Here is a 6,164-nt window from a genome sequence, read left to right as displayed (position 1 = left end):
ATCCAGAACAGACAAATCTACAGCCACAGAAAGTGTATTAATGACTACCAGGAGCCAGGTAAAGGGAGGATGGGGAATGCCTACTTTTTTTAAGTCTATGAATATCAGAGATTTACTGTCTTTTACACATACATAAATTTTTATATTCTTTTCCATTATGGTTTATCTGGGGATATTGAACAGAGTTCCCTGTGTTATACAGTAGGGCCTTGTTGCTTGTACAATCTGTATGTAATGGTTTACACCTGCTAACCCCAACCTCTCACTTCATCCCTCTGCCATCCCCCGCCCCCTTGGCAACTACAAGTCCGTTCTCTATGTCTGTGAGTCTGTTTCTGTTTCATAGATAGGTTCATTTGTGTCATATTTTACTAATAGATACCACATATAAGTGATATCATATGGTATTTGTCTTTCTCTTTCATCTTACTTCACTTAGCATGATAATAAAAATATGGAATGCTTCAGAATTTGCATGTCATCTTTGTGCAGGGGCACAATCTTCTCTGTATTGTTCCAGTTTTAGTATGTGTGCTGCCAAAGTGAACACGGGTATGACTACTTAATGGGCATAGGGTTTCCCTTTGGGATGACAAATATGTTTTGAAACTAGATAGAGGTCATTGTTGTAGGACGTTGGGAGTGTCCTAAATGCCACTGAATTGTATACTTTAAAATAGTTAATTTTATGTTATCTGAATTTGACCTCAACTAAAAAAGTAATCTATGGTGGAATTTCAAGAATCCACGAGGGGAGCTTTAAAAACAAGTCAGAAGAATACATTTCTTAAACACTATACACACATATAGAGACACATACACCGGTGCAGATACAGAAGTCCCAGTGCAAGAACGGTTAACATATTGGCCAGGTATGGTGGCTAATTTTGTGTCAATTTGACTGAGCCAGGAGTGCTCAGATATTTGGTTAAACATTAAACAGGTATTTCTGTGAGGGTGTTTTTCATGAAATGAGTATTTAAAATCAGTAGACTATGTAAAGCAGATATCCTTCCTGATGAGGGTGGGCCTTGATCAATCCGTTGAAGGTCTGAATAGAACAAAAGAGCTGACTCTCCCGACTAAGAGACTACTTCTTCTGCCTGAGTGCATTCAAGCTGGGACCTTGACCTTTGCTTGCCATCAGAAATGCCCCATCTGCTCTCGTGTGTCTCCATCCTGCTGAATCACTCCGTAGGTCTTGGGACTTGTCAGTCCCCATAAGTGCATGAGCTGATTCTATGTAATAACTCTCTTTACATTTGTATCTCTATCTATCTATCATCTACTTTCCTATCTATCTCTCCTATGGGTTCTCTGGAATCAATACGGAGAACCCTCAGACACCAATTTACCTGGTTTCTGACACCATTATCCCTCTTTTCATTTTCTTTTCTGTATAATGTTCTATTGTCCGCATGACTTTTCTTCAAGTAGCTTCACATTTAACGGCCAACAAAATTGCATATCCAACTTGAAATTACAATTTGTTCAGAAAATAAAGCTACCAACTCTGCTGTTCTTTTGACTGAAAGCTACTTTTACCAAGTGTGACAATGTCACCAAATCATGTTTCTGTGTCTTTCTTTATAAGAGCAAAGGTGTTGTTTAATTGTGCATTTTCTGACATGTTAGTTTTATAATGACATGTCCAGGTTCCCCTCCGATCACATTGCCATTGGTATGTTATGAAACAGTTTATAAATCCCATTCACTTTGATGGTTACAATTAATTGAAGCTGTGAAATACATGCACCCTCTGGAGTGTGCCTAATTCAGTTTCCATGGACATTCCTGAGATGATCAGTATAGCTAAGTCAGAGTCCATGATACTGTGGCTTAAATTATTGTCTGAAAAAAGAAGTCTTTCCTTAAAGAAAATAATAAAAGGCCAGATAGATAGAAGTCCATATGGAGAGACCATTGTGGATTAGCACAGTGACATAGTGGACAAAGTTTCAGAGAGGAGGTGGTGCTGGGGGGGCGGGAGGTGGGGAAGGAAAGATAAGAGGCATCTACTGACTCCTTACAATAAGCTCTCATTAATTCTCATGAAAGCCTTATAGAGAACACAACATCACCCCACTGGAGAGATGAGCAAAGCCACGGTTTCGTCCTGTAAACTCTGGGGGCAGAAAGCAGATGCCTCAGCTGTGAGAGCTGAAGCTGTGGATATAGGAGAGCTCTAGGCATGTCCAGATGGTCAGGGGTATAGAACTGCCAGCTGCTGTCTGCTGGACAGTGGGTGAGAATCACAGAAGTGTCTCTCTGTCCATTTCTCCAAGAGTCTTGCAATGGCATCTCATCACCTCATGCCTGATTCAAGGAAAACAGTGCTGGAAAAAGAAGTGAGATAAAACAGGAAGTCACTGAGCCCTCCAGAAGGTATTCAGTGAGTAAGGTGCATTCTCGGAAGGGGCATCCGTGTGGCACCCAGCGTTGAAGGTAGGGGGTGGAGGAGTGTGTGCGGTGTGTCACTTCACAGAGGCTCCATCAGGCATTCCCCTGGGATGCTGAAGCAGAAGTGGGAAGTGTCAATTGTTAGACAAAGTGTCCCTGGAGCAGAGGTGAAAAGGTTTCCAGAGATGTTGAGAATTCTGGGCAGCGGGGTCAGGAAAAGAGCACTCAAAATGGCCTGCCCTAGTGGTGGGGGCTGAGTCAGCTCCTTGGTGCTACCCCATCCCGACTCTGAGTTCACCCTGCCTCACTACAGGGCCCTCACTACAGTGACCTGTAGGTACCATTCTTTGTGTCCAGCTCTCAGCTTCGTGAAAGGGAAGCACTGTTGGATTCTAAGAAATACGCAGAAAGAGTAGACAAGTAGACCAATGCCACAGAATACAATTCAGAAAGCATTCAGTGAATAATTGGAACTTTAATGTATGCGGAAAGTGAACTTCCAAGCCAGCATGTAATGAATGGTGTTGAAATAATTTGGTATCCAAATCAAATTAATCAAAATAGAGAAAAAGTAAAGTTAGTTCACTCTCTCATACCCTGACAACAAAATTCTAGACAAATCAAATTCCTAAGCAGCTAAAACTTCACAAAAGCATTAGGAGAACAGTAGAATATATTTCTAACCTTGAGAGTGGAAAAAGGATTTTATAAGAAAGTAACTTCAAAAGCAAACGGCCCCATGTTACAATCATATCAGGGACACACACACTCTCAGTGGTCCCACTGAAGCCCTTTTCTTGGTTTGAGTGAAGAAAGACATGTCAATTTTCTCTGTCTCCGCATATATGAGGTCCAACAACTTTAGCCAAAAACCATCACTCACCACCTAGTATTCTTTTCAAAATCTTTCTATGCCCTAGAAATGGTCCATGGATGATAACCGCTGATGTCCTCCACATTGATCTTAGATCTCACATTGGACTAAAGCATCTTGGGGCCTCAGAAAAGCTAAGATTAAATAGCTTTTTAAAAACATTTCTGTGTGTGCATGAGTGCACTCATGCATGTGTGTATGTGCGTGAGCTTGTGTGTACACACAGGTATATGTCTGATGACACTTCAAATTGATAGCAGTAGTAATCCCGGAGAGGGCAATTGAGGAGAGTGGTGAGTGGTCAAGAGGGACTTCAACTTTATCTATATTGTTTCCATTTTTATAGTGACAATATATTCATGGATTACTCGGGTAATTAAAAATAAATGAAATTAACTATTCTCTAGTCTGTGCTGATTGAGTTTCTGCAACTTAATTTCCATCTGCCAATGAAATAAACCTGAAACCTTTCATCCGGGTTAATAGCCTAACTTACTGTGCTGCTCTGTTGGAAGAAGACCAAATTGTGAGGTACTATTCAGAGCTCTGTGCTGTGGATTGCTCATATGGTGTCAGCATCTGTCTCTCGCTGTTCCCTCTTTCTAGATATGAACTCAGGGTGTAATATACATTTGCCCTGGCACTTTGACTTCCTGGCCCCGCTGACCTAAAGGCATGAACAACAAAGCCAGCAACTTCCTCTCTTTCAAACATGAGAGAATACACAGCCACCTGGTCCATTTCCAGCTGGAAGCACAGCGCGGTAGGTAGGGTATTTATTCCTACTGCGAAATGAAAATGGGTCTCTATTTGGCTTCCCCAAATAAGCTGAAAAACCACTTTTCTGGTGTTCAGACAGCATCCTGGGGATATTTTGGTAAAGTGGCAGTCATAAAATGAACAAGGCGATTAGTCTTCACATGTAACGTAACGTTGGCTGTAAGCGCACAAGGCAAGGCATGGCAGTAAAGTCACAGGCCCCAAACTTCTCCAGGTGTTTCCTCCAGGCAGTGTCCCATACTGCATTAATAACCCCTTAACGATACCCACTTGGTGTTCTACAAACATTTCAAGGAGCTTCTACACTGTCCTTGGCCCATTTTACATCTGTCACATGCCCACGATTGTTGGTTATGGGGTTTGGAGCAGAAAGAGGCCTTTTTTTTTTCTCCCACGGAAAGCTCAAGAGTAGAGTTCAGGGAGGCAGATGCCTAAGCCAATGTTACAGCAGAGAAAATGACCTGGGAGAAAGAAATACAGGAACTGTGGGAGACCAGACAGAGCACTGCAGAGAGGTGTAAGAGAGCAGGGCTGCTTTAGGAAGAGGAAATGGTGCAAAGGCACTGAGGCATGGAATTGCATCTTGGGTTTTGAGGAACATGTTACTGGGACAGGACATGAGCTGAGTGGAAGATACGACAAATCAGGGAGCAGGGTGGTCTTGACCTGGAGACAAGGAGATAGTTCAGTGGATTCTAATCAAGGAGGGGACTTGAACATATCTGCCCTGCAGGATAAAGAAACAATTGGAAAGAAGCAAGAGTGGAGGCTGGGAGAATACGAAAGAAGCTATCTGAGCAATCTGCAGGAGTGAGGCAGCTCTAAGACAAAGGTCCTAAAAAAAAAGGAAGATGTGCCTGAAGTGTCCTTTTCATGCTCTCATAACAGAGACACTGATGTGTGCCAAGTCGTTTGAGTCATGCCTGACTCTTTGTGACCCTATGGACTGTGGCCTAGCAGCCTCCTCTGTCCATGTGATTTCTCAGGCAACAATACTGAAGTGGGTTGCCATTTCCTCCTCCAGGGGCTCTTCCCAACCCAGGGATCCAACCCACATCTCCTACATTGGCAGGTGGGTTCTTTACCACTGAGCCACCAAGGAAGCCCCAGCCCAGACTGGAGAAAAAGACAAATTCATACTGCAGGAGTGATACCCTGGATCCTGCATACATAAAGCTAACTAGCAAGCACTACATTTATTAAAAAGAGGAGGTGAGGTTGCCTAACAACTATCAAACAGACAGAATGAGGAAGGAGCTGGCTAGAGAATGTTTTAGACTGTAAAATAAATGTATTGGGATGACTAGGTGTTCCCCTGAAGATGAATAAAGCATTGGATTCACACTTCGTACTTTACCTTAAAGCAAATCCCAGATGTATTAAAATTTTAAAAGCCAAAGAGTGAAATTATAAAAGTATTGTAAGAAACTGCAGAAGAAATTTTAAATGTAACCTTGGGATATGGAAGACCTTTTTGAGTATGCCTCAAAAATAAGAATCCTCAAATTAAAATGGTGATGAAGTTAATAAGAAGACCTTCTTAAATGAGTAATGCAAAGAAATAGAGGAAAACAATAGAATGGGGAAGTCTACAGATCTCTTCAGGAAAATTGGAAATATCAAGGAAACATTTCACAAAAGGATGGGCATGATAAAGGACAGAAATGGTAAGGATCTAACAAAAGCAAAAGATATTAAATAGAGGTGGCAGGAATACACAGAAGAACTGTACAAAAAAGATCTTAATGACCCAGATGACCACAACAGTGTGATCACTCACCTAGAGCCAGGCATCCTGGAGTGTGAAGCCAAGTGGGCCTAAGGAAGCATCACTATGAGCAAAATTACTGGAGATGATAGAATTCCAGCTGAGCTATTTCAAATCCTAAAAGTTGATGCTGTTAAAGTATTGCACTCAATATGCCAGCAAATTTGGTAAGCTCAGCTGTGGCCACAGGACTTGAAAAGGTCACTTTTTATTCCAATCCCAAAGAAGGGCAATGGCAAAGAATATTCAAACTACAATATCAGTTCAGTTCAGTCGCTCAGTCGTGTCCGACTCTTTGTGACCCCATGAATTGCAGCACACCAGGCCTCTCTGTCCATCACC

General features: G+C 42.0%; 1 non-coding gene across 1 annotated transcript; it reads right to left on the bottom strand.

Moving 5' to 3' along the window:
• Positions 1-448: 448 nt before the first annotated feature.
• LOC145530639 (U6 spliceosomal RNA) lies at positions 449-550 on the bottom strand. Its single transcript, XR_014071955.1, has one exon. It is a non-coding gene; the product is annotated as a U6 spliceosomal RNA (small nuclear RNA).
• Between the last annotated feature and the right edge of the window lie 5,614 nt (positions 551-6,164).

The sequence above is a fragment of the Giraffa tippelskirchi genome, chromosome 12 (genome assembly GCF_054371585.1).
Source record: "Giraffa tippelskirchi isolate mGirTip1 chromosome 12, T2T-mGirTip1v1.2.pri, whole genome shotgun sequence".
NCBI lineage: Eukaryota > Metazoa > Chordata > Mammalia > Artiodactyla > Giraffidae > Giraffa > Giraffa tippelskirchi.
Note: the sequence above shows the minus strand (reverse complement) of the source record. Positions and strands in the feature narration are given on the sequence as shown.